This window comes from Tamandua tetradactyla, chromosome 20 (assembly GCF_023851605.1).
Source record: "Tamandua tetradactyla isolate mTamTet1 chromosome 20, mTamTet1.pri, whole genome shotgun sequence".
NCBI classification, from domain to species: domain Eukaryota; kingdom Metazoa; phylum Chordata; class Mammalia; order Pilosa; family Myrmecophagidae; genus Tamandua; species Tamandua tetradactyla.
This window is the reverse complement of record NC_135346.1, coordinates 2508054-2525591: the sequence shown is the minus strand read 5'-3', so window position 1 is coordinate 2525591 and position 17538 is coordinate 2508054. Positions and strand designations below refer to the sequence as shown.

General features: G+C 40.1%; 1 long non-coding RNA gene across 1 annotated transcript in view; it reads left to right on the top strand.

The window, feature by feature from the left end:
• The window catches only part of LOC143664857 (uncharacterized), a 172828-nt gene extending 163350 nt beyond the window's left edge, over positions 1–9478 (top strand). The window contains exons 2-3 of the long non-coding RNA XR_013166625.1: positions 2805–2858; positions 9280–9478. This is a non-coding gene — a long non-coding RNA (uncharacterized LOC143664857). The remainder of the gene's footprint in view (positions 1–2804; positions 2859–9279) is intronic.
• Positions 9479–17538: the final 8060 nt, after the last annotated feature.

Below are 17538 nucleotides of genomic sequence, written 5' to 3'. Positions count from 1 at the left end.
AGCCAGGAAGCTGCTGCCAGGAGGCGGCATAGCCGAGGGTGCATGATGGAGGCATAGCGCAGAGGCCAGCACACGGCCACATAGCGGTCAATGGCCATCACTGCCAGAAGCACACACTCGGTGGAACCCAGTGCCAAGGCCACCCAGTACTGAACCATGCAGCCAGCATAACTGATCTTGTTTCCTCCCCACATGTTCACCAGCATCTGGGACATGATGCTGGTGGTGAAGCAGAGGTTGAGCACAGAGAGGTTTCTGAGGAAGAAGTACATGGGTGTGTGGAGTCGACCATCCAGGATGGACAGTAGGATGATGGCTATGTTACCCCCAAGCGTTATGGTGTAGAATATTAGGACAGATAGGGAGAAGATCAGCTCCAAGTCGGGCCTCTCAGAGAAGCCCACCAAGATGAAGTCTCCATCTATACTTTCATTGGTTGTTTCCATCTCCTCTTTAGCACCCATCGTTAAGGAAAATCCCATACCATCTGGCATGGGATAAGGGGGAAAATCTGGGGAAGGAATATATAAAATGGACTTATTAGACAAGCAAAACCCCTGCATGTGATCAAATTCTACTCTATTTTTTATTCTTCCTGCACTTCCAAGCTTGTTTACTCCTGCCATTGGGAGAAAACCCCAGTTAGAAAAAGAGAATTACACTAATTTTCAGTTTATAAACAGAATCCAAATTCGTTATATTGACAACTCATCCCATGAGTACTAAAAATTCAAAACCTCATTTAACATTCATTCTTCTCTTCTCCCTAGCTATGACTCCTCTCAGGTTACCCACTGTGTTTGAGGAAAGGGCTGTGGGAAAATTGTTTTTTCCCACTCCTCTGACAACATGTCAGTAGTGGCAATAGGGTCCTCCTGTTTGAGCCAATAATAACCAAAGGGGAGGGATTGAGAAAAAGATTTTATTGTCCCAAGACACCATTGTGTTCTCTCAGCTTAGTGGGTTTTTAAAGAGCTGATATTTCTCTCATGTAAAATATGTAGGTTCTTTCCAGATTTAATTGCTGGGCAAGCAGACCTGTGAGTCCCAGTCTGGACAGATGCATATGCTTCTAAGGCAGACTGTACCACCTGTTGGAGCCTCTTGGGATCAAATGTCACCTCCTAGCATTGTGCTGCTTCGTTCCATTGCCCCTCAGATTTAGCCCTGCTAGATAACTCTTGGGACCACCCTGCACCAATTCTCACTTCACTACAGTCTTCTTACGGCACACAGGAAACACCTCTTCATCTTTTGTCTCAAAACCATTGCAGCATCCAAGATTTTCCTGGTTCCACCACCACAACAATAGCTAACACCTCTCTTATCCCCCACTAGAATTACTGCGTGAGAGTCAGGTCTAGTTCATTCTGCCCTCTGCCAACTGTAATATGTATTATTAAAATCTCCGGTTAGCTCTGTCAAAATCTCCGGTTAGCTCTGTCAAAATCTCCCACCTTGGGATCTCTTAAAGTGAAAATAGCAGATACCTCCAAACACCTTTCCCCATTGGGAAGGGATGGTTTTGTACTCACCCCTCCTCTTACTACAAAAGAATCTGCACAAATTCTCTCTGTTGTTCTTTACTTTTTTGAATCTGTTTAATTTTTCAAGTAGATGAAACTACTCTGGGTGAATCATGAAACGATTTAAAAATACTTTTCTTGTAAGTTCTACTTATGGCTGTTTCATTATACATGGTTTGGAGTTTGAGTCAAATACAAGGCAGAGAGAGATACATTGTAAGATATGAGTTTTATGTACCAATGGAGGTTGGACACTCAATCAGAACCTTAATGAGTAGCTTCTGTCCATGCCTCTGAGTAAAATGAGTCATAATAAGGCATCAGATCTCAAATTGACAAGAGGACTCACTTTTAAAAGGAATTACTAACAAAGTAACCAAGAAAGGAACCAAAAGTAGGTCACCAACTCACTCTGCTTGAGAAACAGTTGAAAGAGAAATCAGGAAGTAAGACAAAAGGTTATTTCTGTACTTGCCATGAACAATTTCTACCTTGATTCTTTCTATGAATTTTCTCCACTTGTCTCTCTGCTGTTAAAGATCCATACTTCATACACTTCAAAAGCTTTAAAATATTCAGGTCTCTCAAAATTTAAAAAATAATTTTCCTTTCATAAATATTAGCCTTTCTCTCCTGCAAGGATGTCTTTTTTTCTCCATTGATATGTATGTTATAATTTGTCCTCTTTTTCATTCTTTTGATTGAGCATATTAAGATGTAAGGACTGTGCTCCAGTACATAATTAGCATATTTTACTATCTTCCTGTATAACACAGTCTACTTTATTTGAAATAATGGTTAAATACATTTGACAGAAAAGGCTTACATCTTATAAGGAGGAATGGCTTTATACTTATACACACCTAAATAAGAAATCAAACTGAAAATTAAAGGAAAAGGTTGAGAAGGTGGGAGATGGAGATTTGGGATTAGACAGGAGAGAGAGATAACACACAGACTATAATAAAACATCCAATTTACAAGTCAAAGTCTGGGTTTTCAGACACTGTGACTATGAAAGTCCCAGATGTGACACACAAAGGAGCAGAGTAGGTCAGTAGTTGGAGATGGTCTTTATTTTGTTCACTATATCTCCAGCAACGGCCAAATGGCTGGCCAGTGATAAATATTTATTCAATTAATATCTGTCCACAGATCCTAAATGTGTGATCTTTGAAGAAAAATCTGAAATTCTCGTATTTTATTTAACCTAATAAAGCTTTAAAAGTGGGGGATTTTATTTTTTATATGAAGATCCTTTACATCTCATTTTCACAGCAAGTGGCTGGCACTGTGAAGTCTACATCCATCCAAGGCAGGAAATCAGCGGAGGTGAGTTGTGCGTGTCTTTAGACACACATGACTCTCCTGATTCTGGTCCTTGTCACAGCCTCTCCCCATCTCCTATGCCTACCTCGCATGTACACATTACCTGTCTACTGTCTGTGGGCATCTGGGATTGAATCTCACGTGCCTGCTGCCTGACCCAATGTCTTGCCATCATATGAGTTTGTGGCTCCATCATCTCCAGACATCCCCAGCCAGGCTCATGAAGACTCTGTGGGTTTCTATGCTTTTTGTTGCAAACTATTTCATGTTCCTCCTGGAAGTAAGCTTGGCATATATTATAACTCTGAATAATATGAAAGTAGCAAACAGAAGCATGGTGAATAATATGAACATGGCAAACACAGAAAGGTGGAAAGATAATTCAATTTTTCATTTCTTTTGACCACCTTAATTTTCAATAGTACAAGATCCAGTGTGATAGAAAAATATCTGGCAATCATTTTTAACTTTGTCAATTATCATAGCACATAAGTGGCAGAGAATTCAGGTCATCTGGCTGTAATTCCCTTTTGCTTTTCATTGCTTCCTTACAAAAACTTTTCATCTTCTCTACTGGGAGAATGAGAAGATAAGAGAAAAGTGGTAATGGTGAAGGGAAGGGGCTTAACCGGAATAAAAGGTATTAACCCATCAGAGAGTTGGACAGATTACTGAAATTGGAGAAAAGTTTCAATGATGATTTTAAACTTCAATTAATCAATGATGGGTGAGTTTATTTAATGTTTCTTATGGATTAATAATTAGAGGAGCTCATAAACTTATGATGTAGAATCTAGAGTATTGAACATGGAATCAAGAATAAATCCTGAGCAATAACTTATTACATGTGTAAGATTGGGAAGGTCTTTAACCTTTCTGTGTCTTCATTTATTCCTCTGCATATGAGAAAAACAGTATCATGATATTATCCATCTCACAGCAGTCTTTTGAAAATTATATGAAATTACAGACATGAAAGTAAATTTAAACTGTTATTAACTTTTAAAATTTAAAAATAATAGTAGTAATAGAGATAATGCTAACATGTCTCAAGTGCACAGTATGTTATAAGTAATGTACCAAATACTTTACACGCTTTGTCTCATTTTATATTCACACATAGTTTCTGAGATTGTTACTGTCATTGCTCCATTTTACTGGGCAGATAAGTGAAACTGAGGGAGACATAGGTCTAAAGCCAAGGCCACATCTCCAGTGTTTGGTAAAAGGAGGGCTCAGTGTTGGAACTTGCTGGTCCCAAAGTTCATGAGCTCTAAACTACCATACAGCAATGCCTGTTGATACATAAGATATTATTTTAGGAGCCTCTGCATATTCTATCTTTGAAGTTTATCTCTCCAAGTGCCTGGCACATAGCAAACACTCTGTAAATGTTTGCCAAGGGAAGAGAAGAGGTTCGGTTGCCAGAGTTCTGTTGTCAGCAAAACCACTGTCAATCCTGATTACCCAGGAGTGTGGAAAGAGAGGAGGAAAATTCAAGTGTTCATCCCCAAGTTCATCTTTATATACTGAAGTGACTTCTTAAATAAAATGCTTTTCTGGAACTTTGAAATCATTAACTCAGTTTCATGCCAATGTAGGGTTTGAATTGGACACTTATGAGTAAAACTGCATCTCATCTTTTCAGAGATCTGCAGAAAAATCTTGACAAACACAGATTGAAAGCAAAGGGACATAACTCACCTTCACACACATTTTTCAGACTGATGTGTTAAAAGTCAAGTCCTTGTCATGCTCTTTATCATCCATTTAGAGTCCTAATATGGGATAAGAGATCTGAATTCTTGGAGAAGAGTCTAAGGGAAGGTATACTAGGGCTTTCCAGGACTCTTGGGTCTCATCTCTGTGGACAAACAAAATCACTGCCAAAGAAACCAAAGCCTACAATTGCATGCTGTCTGTGCAAAAAACAGTTATCAAACTGTCAGACTGTGTACAATTTATTTTCCACAGCAGCAAGTTAGCACCAAGAAAAAGAACCGGGATTCAGCAAAACTGCCAAGGATTTCCTTGGCTTCCGATGACACTTCCTACTTCAGTTCACAGATTATTTATTCCATTCTTAGAAATGGTTTTGAACATCTAAACAGTGACTTAATCCTCATCTCTAAATTCTTTCCTTCAGGAGCACGAACAAGACATCATGCTACAGTCCTCTCAAACAGATCTATTATTAGGTAGATTAGATAGATGTATAGATAGACAGACAGAGAGACAGATAGATAAATATAGAATGATTAAACAAATGTGGCAAATGTTAAATTTGGCAAATCTGGGTATCTGGGTTGGGGTATATTGGAGTTCTCTCTGTTGGCTTTGTATTATTTCTCATCTAAGTCTGAAATGATTTCAAAATAAGTTTCTTTAAAAAGAGATTAAAAAGCAACATAGAAGTAGGTGAAAGAACCAGAGGCAGGAAAAAAGACGTTGAATAGAATTCTCCTGCTTAGGAAAATATAAGCTTGGCAATTGCTCTAATTAAGATGAGATATTGATGAAAATAGGTGGATTCTGTGGCCTTAGTTATTCATTTCTTCTTTAATTTAAAGAGCTTTTACTCTCACAACTTTAAAATCTAGCAGAAGCTTAACTCTTCTAATAAATGACTGATTCTGACAGAAAAAAATATCTATAATGGATTACAGGGAAATTTGTATCGAGTCCACCCAAAATATCTATTAGCTAAGTCAGTTTTCCGGCACCTCTCAGCTGAGAATCTGTCCACTGTGCCCAAAGGCCCAAGAAGACTTTACTCTGATCAAGTGGCTGCGAGTCCTCTCGGTCAGTCCAAAAGACAAGGTTTATTATTGTTGGAAGCTTTTATAATAAGTGCCCAGGGATCTGTGAAAAGGATAAACTTATCAGTCAAATTCACAAGCAACTGTTACTTGTTTACTCTGCAGAAACCACTCTGAAGGAAATGTCCCAAAGTGATCAATTAGCACAGAAAAGTGAAGGACACTGGGGAGAACTGGTAGGTAGCAAGGGGGATGAAGTAGCTCAGGAAGGAAAGCCTTTATTCACACTTCTCAACTTTTACAATCTTCAGGTGAATGAATGTTTTATTAAATGCACAATTTAGTTGGTCTTGAGAATAGCAAAATTCAAATAAAAGTCATCGCTGTTGGGCAGCTGAGGAAAGGAAGAACAAAGCAAAAGAAGACAGACTCCTTATTTGGAATACCTTTCAGGGTTTATATTGTAAATAAATAATGTTAATAGTAGTAAGATCGTGTTATGTAGTGTGGTGATTCTTGTTGAATTGACCCAAAGATAGTTTGAGGAAAAAAATCTCTGAAGTAAAACTAGATTACAAAATTTCTCTTATGTCACTTAATTTTCCCTTTGACTGCTGAAATACATTTCATTCTCACATAGCCGGTTCTGCTGGATTAGGAATGGGGAGATAATATTCATTACCCATGCAGACATGTGGGCTACAAAATAAGCTGAATTAAGTCAATTACACACATATTTTCAGTTTAAAAAATAAAAGTCTAAGCTAAATACAGTCTTACTATATGAGACAGTTATCGTGCTACCATGTCTTAAAACATGTACACACAAAAACATGTGTGTGGGTGTTTACAACAGCTTTATTAAAAATCACAAACCACTGGAATCTACCAAGAGGTCCCACAATAGGTGAGTGGACAAGCTGTCAGAATGCAAATAGCACACACATGCAATGGTATACTGTTCATCAACAGAAAGGAATGAGCTACCAATCCACACAGTCATGTATGAATCTTAAGTGCATATTGTTAAGTGAAAGATCCTGATCTGTTTTAAGATCTGAAAGTAGATCCGTGCCTTGAAATGGAAGTTTTTGCCTCATGGAACCTGTAGATGCAACACAGTCTTGTTATGGTGTCCATCACCTACCTACATTGGAGTGGAAAGGTTCAGATCCTAATAAGAAGAGAATGGACTTTGAGAATCCTGATGTCACTTTGATTAGCACCAAAGGACAGAGAGATAGGTAAAAAGCAGATAAAAAGATACTGATGCCCTGTAGAGTAAAATATTTTTATGCAAATAACAAGAGCAAAATGTGGAAATAAGTACCTAAATACATTAAAATAAAATGTGCCACAAGGCAAAGCAAAGTTTGTGAGGTGTTTTGTTTTTGTGCATAACAGAATTCTTTTCATGTTGGCAGAAACCAAGACCATGAGGAGCATAAGGAGAAGATCCAAATAACTATACTTCTTTAAAATTCAGTATTATTTTTGGCTGTTAAATAATACTTCCTAGAATACCCATGTCTAATAAGAGAATTTTTATAGCCACACTATTTGGTATGTCTGAGATAGTGATTAGTATGTTGATTGTCCAAAAGAAGAGAAAGGAAGGAAAAATAAAAACAGATGCCTTGGTTTGCTCCATGATCAGCAGAAGTTGCTGCAAATATTGGCAATGGTCTGGAATATATTGAGGAAATATGCTGTTCCTGTACCATTTGGGAAACATATCATGCCATTTTAAACCCAATGTCATCCAGATCATTTTTAAATCCAAAAATAAAAAATACATATTCTCGGGTGTTTCCCTAAAATTATAGTTATTGTCCCGTTAGACTGTATTATATTCCCCAGAAAAGCCATGTTCTTTTAATCCAGTCTTGGGGTAGACCTACTGTTAGGTGGGACATCTTCATTAAGTTGTTTCTAAGGAGATGTGATCCACCCAATTGTGGGTGGGACTTCTATTAGGTTGTTTCAATGAAAAAGTGACCCTGTCCATTCAAGGTGGGTTTTAATCAGCTTACTGGAGTCCTTTAGGAGAGCTGACACAGAGAGCAGAGAGGAAACCAAGATACAGATATGTTGAGATGCAGAAGGAAGTGCCCCAGGAGATGCCAGAAACTGAGGGCGCCATTTGACATCAGAAGCTGGGAGTGAGGGCCAACAGACATCACTATGTACCATCCCATGTAACAGAGAAATCCCAGACAAGATCAGCCTGTGTTGAGTGAAGATTCCTTTTGTTGATGCCTTAACTGGAATATTTTCATGACTAATTGTAACTTGTAATAAATCCCCTCTGTAAAAGCCAATCCCTTTCTATTATATTGCATTTTGGCAGCTTTAGCAAACCAAAGCAGATTTCAGTACCAGAGAAGTGGGATACTGTGATTTACAAATAACAAAAATGCTGAAACAGCTTTATAAATGGATGGGGGATGACTCTGGAAGAAATGTGAGATGCTTGATAAAGAAGGTCTAGATATTTTGAAGAGATTGTCAGTAGAAATGTGGACTTTAACGATACCTCTGATGAGGTCTGTATTAGTTTAACTGCCAGAATGCTATATATCAGAAATGGAACAGCTTTTAAAATGGGAATTTAATGTTACAAGTTTACAGTTCTAAAGCCACAGATATGTCCTACTTAAGGCGTCCAGAGAAAGATACTTTGGCTCAAAGTTTAGCATCCGCTGGGGCTGGGGATTTATTCTCTTCAAAGTGTGGTTATTTCTGTGAATCCTGGCTTCCAGGATTCACAGAATAGGATCCAGGCTATTTCTCTCTTGATCTCCACTGTCTAAATCAATTCCATCAGCTCTGTTCTCCAGGTGTCAGCATTTGTGTCGCCTCTCAGCTCTCTCCAAAATGCTTCCTCTTTTAAATGACTCCAGTAGACTAATCAAGACCTGAAATGAGTGGAGTCATTTCTCCATTTAATTAGAAGGTTACACTCACAATTGGCTCTGTCATATTTCCATGGAGGTAATCTAATCAAAGCTCACATCCACAGCTGTGCGTGTCACATCTCTGTGGAGATAACCTAACCACAAGTTTCTGTCCTACAATATTGAATTAGGATTAAAATAAATGATTTTTCTTCTGGCTGTCCCTTATAAGATTGGATGAGGATTAAAACATGGCTTTTCCAAGGTACATATTAGTTTCAAACTGGCACAAGGTTTTAGACAGAAATGGTGAATGTGTTGCTCCAAACTGGAAGAAAGTTGACCCCTGTTTTAGAGTGGCAGAGAATGTGACAAAATTGAGACCTGATTTTGAATGGAAGGTATAATATGAAGGCAAAAAGCTGGGATTCTTAGGTAAAGATATTATCAAATGATGTGGAAAATGCAGCCTGGTTTCTCCTTGCAGCTTATAGTAAAATGTGACAGGAAAGGGATAAGCTGAAAACTGAACTCTTGGGTACAGAGAAACAAGAAATGTGGTCTGTAAAATGTTGAGCTTTTGAAAAGTGAGTCCCCAAAGGCTAGTGCCCCATGTGAGGGTTTAACCAAGCACAGAACCAGTTGGCCATGTCAGGATATGCCAGGATTGGAAAAGACATTATCCAAAAAGGATTTGTGGAAAGTCCTATTGTCTGATGGCTTTGATTCCTATCTGCAGTATGCCAAGACAACAATTTTTTTATGAAGTTTGTATAAACAGAACCACTGCCAATCTGGACTAAAACTAGACAGAAAAGGGACAGATTGAAGGAAAAATGACTTCAAAGGAAGAACCGTGAAAGTTAAGGCCTGGAGCCAGGAAATCTTGGACCAGGAGAGTGGATCCATCCATGCATATGGAGAGGGTAAGTATGCCCCATAGGAGAGATTGGGCATTCCACTTCATTGATCAGGAAGTGTGTTGCCCCCTGAGAGAGGGTGGAGCACATTTCCTGGGGAGTTGGGAGAGCCTAGCTACCACCTAATTATTCTAAAAGGGTTGAGCATGTGCCCCAGAGATGGCAGAATGTCTAGGTGCCACCCAGATGCCTGAGAAGAATGGGGCTGAGAACAAGGGGATCTCCCAATGTTCCCCAATGTTGCAACCTTCATCCCAATGTTTGTAGGGAACAGCACCACTGCATAAGCACTTGAAAAGGGTGGGATTGCCATTGTCCGAAGCCCCAAGAATGAAAAGTCATTCTATAATTGATCCTCAGACATCAAAATCTAATGATATTTGCCCTGCTGGATTCTGGAACTGTTCGGGTCTGTAACTCTTGTTTTCCTTCCAATTTCTCCCAATGGCAATGAAAGTGTTTATCATATTACTGTCCCTCCTTTGTACATTGTTAGTAGATAATTTGTTCTAAGTTTCACAGGTCCACAGTCAGAGGAGAATATTGCCTTATGACAAATCACACCTGTAACTGATTTTTATGAGATTTTGTACTGTTTTTTACATTGTATTGTATTTGTATTGTTACTGAAATGTTTTAGGCTTTTGTGATATTATGATGGAATGAATGTGTCTTGTATATGAAAGAAAACATGTATTTTGTAGGTCCAAAGGGTGGTATAGTCTGGTTTGAAGCCATTTTGTACCCTAGAAAAGCCATGCTCTTTTAATCCAGTCTGGGGGGGCAGACCTCTTTGTTAGGTTATGTCCTTGGGGATATGACCTTGCCCATTCAATAAGGGTCTTAAAAGCATGCTGAACTCCTTTAAGAGAGCTGATGCAGAGAGAGGAGCTAAGACACAGACCTTTGGAGGTGCATTAGGAAATGCCCCAGGAGATGCCAGAATCTGAAAGACCCATTTGACGCCAGAAGTTTGGAGAGAGGATCAGCAGACATCACTATGTGCCTTCCCATGTGACAGAGAAGCCCCAGACTAGATTGGCCTTTTTGAGTGAAGGAAATCTTTTGTCGATGGCTTAATTTCCACAATTTCATGGCTTTAAAATTGTAAGTAGTAATTTAATAAATCTCCATTGTAAAAGCAAATCTATTTCTGTTATATTGCCTTCCAGCAGCTTTAGCAAACATGAAAAGACTAGAGAATTCCATGATCATGTGCCCATTCTCATACTTCATTTGCTGTGAAGTGAGTTCCTTGATCTTAAACAATGCTTCATGGAATACTGTTCTAGTTTGCTAGCTTCTGGAATGCAATATACCAGAAACAGAATGGCTTTTTAAAAGGGGGAGTTTAATAAGTTGCAAATTTACAGTTCTAAGGCCATGAGAATGTCCAAATTAAAGCAAATCTATAAAAAGTGACCTATTGAGGGGCCAATAAGAGGTTACCTTCACTCAACAAAGTCCGAAAAAGTTCACGGTTTCTCTCTCAACTGGAAAGACACATGGCAAACATGATGACATCTGTTGACTTCCTCTCCAGGCCTCTTGCTTCATGAAAATCCCCCATTCTCTTTCTTCATCTCCAAAGGTCACTGGCTGTTAGACTGTGCTCTCATTGCTCTAAAAAGGGACTCTCCAAAATGTTTCATCTTTTAAAGGATTCCAGTAAGCTAATCAAGACCCAAATGGAATGGATGGAATCACATTTCCATCTAATGAAAAGTTAATACCCACAATTGGATGAGTCACATCTCCATGAAGATAACCTAATCAAGTTTCAAAACTACAGTACTCAATAGGGATTAAAAGAAATGGTTGCTCCCACAAGATTGGATCAGGATTAAGGCATGGCTTTTCTAGGGTGCATAAAGCCTTTCAAACTGGCACAAATACCATGATGATGGATAAGGTATTCTGTAAGTCCACAAATGATAGTTTTGGCAGAAGCATTGCATGTAGGGAAGACAAACCCAAATCCAGTGTATGTGTCTATTTCAGTAGAACAAAATACTGCCCCTTCCATGATGGAAGTGGTCCACCACGTAGCAGGCTGATCACCTCAGGGAATGGTGCCATACTGGGGACTGAGTATGGGTCTCTGCTGCTGGCCAGAATGAACACTAGCAGTGGCTGTAGCCAGGTCAGCCTTGGTGAGTGGAAGTCCATGTTGCTGAGCCCATGCATCATTTCCATTCCTACCACCTTAACCACTTTGTTCATGAACTCATTGGATGATGACAGGAGTTTCTGGGGAAAGAAGCTGACTGGTATCCACAGAACAGGTCATCTTATCCACTTGATTATTAAAACCTTCCTCTGCTGAAGTCATTTTCTGGTGAGCATTCACATGAGATAAATACCTTCATGGTTTTTGCCCACTCAGAAAGGTCCATCCACATACATCTTCCCCAGGCCTCTTTGTCACCAGCTGCTCAAAGTTCCAGCTACTAGGAGGATTTCCCCTCACTGTTTTCCTTCAAGGATGAAAAATGGGCTGAAGTGCTGCAGCTGTCCACTTTTGTGTGGTCCATACATATAATGCAGAACCACCCATAAACAAAGTCCAAGTTTTCTCTTCCTTAGTCAGTCGACTGTAAGGAGCTCCTCAAGAGCCCATCGCTCTGGTGTGGGAAAGAGAAGGTAATGTGGCAGGAGTGGGGGCCACGGGAATTTGGGCCACTTCCTCGTGTAACTTACTTGTGTCTTCAGGACTTGCTTGAGCACTATTTCTTATCTATAATTTCCATTTTATGATGGAATGCTGCTGTGCATACCCAACTTTATGGCTTCATGGGTCAGACAACCCCCAGCTCATGATAGGCAACTCGGGTCTCATGGTAATTTGGTGGCCCATGGTTAAGTATTTGGTCTCTATTAAGGCCCAGTTGCAGGCTAAAAGGTTTTCTCAAAAGGAGAGTAGATCTCTATAAAGGATGGCAAAGCCTTACTCCCAAATCCTAAGGGAATGCATTGTGATTCTCCTACAGGGGCCTGCCAAATTCTCCAGACATCTTTTTTTTGCCATTGACACTTCCAGGACCTTTCAGTCTGCAGGATTATATGGCCTAAGTGGCAGAGCAGCTTGTACAGCAGAGCCTGGACCTGTTGCAGAGTCTCCTCTTGTTCTGATCTCCACTCAAACAGATTTTCTTGTCTTTCAGTAAATGGGCCAGAGTAGTACACCAAAATGAGGAATATGTTTTCTCCAAAATCCCAAGAGGCTAACTAGGCATTGTGCCTCTTTTTTTGTCTGTAGGAGAAGCATGAGACAATAGCTTACTCTTCATCTTAGAAAGAATATCTCAACATGCCCTATGCCAATGGATACCTAGAAATTTCACTGAGGTGGAAAACCCCAGAATTTTTGTTGGATTTATCTCCCATCCTCTGACACACAAACATCTTACCAATAAGTCTAGAGAAGCTTCTACTTCTTGCACACTAGGTCCAATCAACACAACGTCATCAATATAGTGGAGCAGTGTCATCTTTTGTGGGAGAGAAAGACAAGCTCCTTGTGGAAAAGATTAAACATAGGGCTGAAGAGTTGATATGCCTCTGAAATAAGACAATGAAGATATACTCTTGGCCTTGCCAGCTGAAAGAAAATCATTTCTGGTTGCCCTTATTAAGAGCTATTGATTTAAAAAAAAAATTTGCCAGATAAATAGCTGCATACAGGTACCAGGGATGTGTTGATTTGCTCAAGCACTGATATCACATCTGGAATAGCAGCTGAAATTGGAGTCAATGCCCAGTTAAATTTACAATAATCCACAAGATCTATCTGCAAAAGCAGGAGTTCAGAGGCAAGCTGGGGGGTCAAAATTCACGAATCAAAAGCCATGATCAGTACTTGACTATATCCCCAATGCCTGTTCTCAGGAAAGATGGCTTCCACTTCATCTGAGCAGCCAGCCAGGGACTGACACAGGGCAGCTCATCTCAAGAGTGCCCCCCTCATTTTTGAAAGTAAGTCTTACCAGATATAAAATTCTTGGCTGACAGGTGTTCTCTTTCAGTGCTATTTAAACCTACTACCTTCTTGCCACCATGGTTTCTGATGAGAAATTGGCATGCAATCTGATTGGGATTCCATTGTACATGAAATGTTTATTTTCTCTTGCAGCCTTCTGAAATCTCTCATTGACCTTCTATTCAACAGTGTGATCAATATATGATGGGGCATATTTTTCTCCATATTTATCCTGTTCATTGTTGTGTGGACTTCTGGGATGTGCATAATCATATCTTTTGCTAAGTCTGGAAGTTTCTCATTATTTACTTTAATTTTCCTTCTTCTCTTTCTCTCTGACTTCTCCTTCTGGGACTATTATAATGTGTATCTTGGTATGCTTGATGGTGTCCCAGAAGTGACTTAGGCTATTTTGCTTTTTTTTACTTATTTTTTCTTTCTGCTCCTCAACCTGACTCATTTCAAGTGTTTTGTTTTCAAGATCACTGATTCTTTCTTCTGCCAGCTTCAATCTGTTCCTGAAACCCTCCTGGGCATTTTCTATTTCAGTGGCTGTGGTCTTTAACTTCAGTAGGTCTGCTTTTCCTCTTTTAAAAATTCCATCTCTTTATTGAGATTCCTATATTGTTCATTAATTGTTTTCCTAATGTTCTTCAGTTCTTTCTCTGTATTTTCATCCATCTACTTGAGGATTTTTTAAAATCATTTTTTAAAGACCCTGATCAGTATGTCCACATTCTGGTCTTTTTTTGCTTCTCAATTTTTATCCTCTTCCTTTGGATAGACCATCCTTTCAGATTTCTGTGTTTATCATGTATTCTCTCATTGCACACTATATATTTTAATATTTTGTGATGTTAACTCTGGAACTTTGTTCACTGAAATGTCTGTTTCTTGGTTTTGTACCCAGCTAGTGATAAGAAACAGAAATCTTCTTGAGGTTCAGTCCTCCTATCAGGATGACCTGCCCATGGAAAATGCAGTGTTCAGGGACTTCCATGTCTTTCTAGGACTCTCTCTTGTGCTTATGTGCTGGTTTGAAAATATTATGTCCCCTAGAAAAGCCATGCTTTAATCCTGATTCAATTTTATGGGAACAGTTGTTTCTTTTAATCTTGACTCAATACTATAAGTTGATTAGATTCCCTTTGTGAGTTGTGACACATGCCTATGATTAGAAGGAGATGAGAATCCACCCACTCCAGGTAGGTCTTGAATAGTTTACTGCAATCCTTTTTAAAAAAAAATAAGAAAGATTTTAGAGAGTGCGAGAAACAACAGAAGCCTCAGAACTGGCAGAAATTTCACAGCCGAGCTGACACAGGTGGGCACACATGGAGAACAGAGACATGGATGTTTGGAGATGCTTGGAGCCCAACAGACATTGCCATGAGATGTTAAGCCAGAACGTGGAGAGAGCCAGGGGAAGCCAAGAGATGAAAGCCAGCCCTGGAAAGGGAGACCCTAAAGAGTAGTGTCCCACATGAAGATTTGACCAAACATGAAAGCAGTCAGCCATTACAGGACAAGTAAGAATTTAAGATGGGATTATCCAAGAAGAATCTGTGGAAAGTCCTTCTGTCTGATGGGCATGATCCCAGAATATTGCATAGAAAAACAACAACGTGTTGTGGAATCTGTATAAATGGAACCACTGGCAGTCTGGACTAAAACAGGCAGAAAAGGGACAAAGTGAAGAAAAAATGTCTTCAGAGGCAGAACCATGGAGGCTAAGGGTTTGGAGCTAGGAAACCTCTGCCCGGGAGCAGACCGGCTAATAAACATGGAGAAGGTGAGTTTGTTCCCAGAAGCAGAGGGTGGGCCTTCAGGTTCATTATTAGGAAGAGTTGTGCTACCTCAGGCCTCAGACAGGTTGGAGTACATAAACCAGGATTGCTGGGAGCCCAGCTGCCACCCCATTGTTCTGGGAGGGTTGAGAGTATGCCTCAGAGTTGGCAGAGCCTGGATGCAGCCCCAGTACTTGGAGAGGGTGGAGCTGAGAAAGTGGTGGTCTCTTCAATGTCCCCCGGGGTTGCAAACTCCATGACAGCATTTGGAGAGAGCAAGACTACTGCATGGGCCCTTGGAAAGATTGGGGCTGATGCTTTCTAAAGCCCTGAGGATGAATGACTCTTAGACTTTGAAATCTAATGGAGTGTGCCCTGTAAGTTTTAGGAGCTGTTTGGGTCTGGTGACCCGTCTTTACCTTCCAATTTCTCCCTATGGAAATGGGAACATGTATCCTACGACTGTCCCTCCTTTGTATATTGGCAACAGATAACTTGCTCTGAGCAATGTCTGTAATATGCTTTGATGAGATTTTCTACAGTTTAACTTTGTATTGTATTTGTTTTGTTGCTGAAACGGTTTAAGGCTTTTGTGATATTGTGATGGAGTGAACTTACTTTGTATATGGGAAAAACATGTATTTTTGGTGATCCAGAGAAGCCATGCTTTAACCCTGATTCAATTTAGTGGGAGTTGCTCCTGATTCAATACCGTAGTTTAGAAACTTTTGATTAGTTTACCTCCATGAGATATGATACGCCCAGTTGTGGGTGTGGCCTATGATTAGAAGGAGATGTGACTACACCCATTTTCCAGGTGGTTTGATTATTTTACTGCAATCCTTTAAAAAAGGAAAGTTTTTAGAGAGAGTGAGAAATAACAGAAGCCTCAGAGCCAATGGAACCTTCGCTGCAGAGCTGACACAGATGCAGACATGGGAAGAAGAGAGACACAGATCTTTGGAGATGCTTGCAGCCCAGAAGATGTTGCCGTGAGATGTTAAGCAAGTCAGAACCTGCAGAGAGCCAAGGGAAGCCAAGAGATGAAAGCCATCTCTGGAGAAGCAGAGTGTGGAAACCCCACAAGGACAGAGGCTAAAAGCAATGGAGCCCAGGAGCAAGGGACTAGAAGGTGCCAGCACATGACTACCCAGCTGAAAGAAGTGTTCCTGTCCCATTGGCCTTTCTTGGGTGAAGGTAACTTCTTGTTGGTACCTTAATTTTGACACCTTCACTTCCTGAGAACTGCAAATTTGTAATGTACCAAATTTCCCTTTGAAATTCCCCTTTTTTGTTAGTTGTTTTGGAGTTCCCCTATATATAGTAAGGCCAGGAACCCACAAAGGAGTGTGTACTAGCTCCACAATGCCCTAGGTGGGTGTTATAGTTTGTTATGGCTGCCAGAATGCAATTTACCTTTTAACCTTTTTTTTTTTTTTTGCATGGGCAGACACTGGGAATCGAACCCGGGTCTCTGGCATGGCAGACAAGAACTCTGCCTGCTAAGCCACTGTGGCCCACCCCAATTTACCTCTTAAAAAGGGAATTTAGTAAGTTGCAAGTTTACAGTTCTAAGGCCATAGAAATGTCCAAATAAGGCATTCAGATAAAGATACTTTAACTCCAAAGAAAGGGCAGCTGACATTTGGCATTTCCCTCTCAGCTGGGAAGGCACATGGTGATATCTACTAGCTTTCTCTCCTGGCTTCTTGTTTAATTATTTCAATTGCTAGTAACATCCACTAATCTGCTTTCTATTCTATTAGTTTGTCTCTTCTGTACATTTCATATGAATAGAGTCATGCCATATATGGTCTTTTCTAGGGGGGGAGAAGAATGACCAGGCATTATGGCCCCATCTGTCCACAGATCCCCACCTCCCCACCTCAGCTGGAGAATGAGAAGGGAGAATTCTCCTGCTGTGTACAGAAGTCAGGAAAGTGGAGAGCAGTAAATAGCTTAGGGATTTGTCTTTCCCCTGCCCCATGTACCCAATGTATCTGAAAACCCAGGGACCCAATGAGTTGTGCAGAGTAGGGGCACGTGTGGCTCTGGAGACTGGCAGTCTGGATTGAATCAACTCTGCCTCCTCTACCCAAGTGTCCACAGGAAACTCAGCCCCTGTCAGGGGTTCAGTTTCCCCAACAATGCTCATAGAGTCCATGCAAAATGGTTAATCTCTACAATCTTTTCATATTATGTAATGTATATGAAGTCCAATTGTATTGATGAGTCTGATCTAATTAGTTTCAACTGCCAAAGAAGACATAATATTTCATACTTTACAGACAGAAATCTGGGCAATGTGTTTGGAAATGGATCTTAAGGATGTGGAATAGCG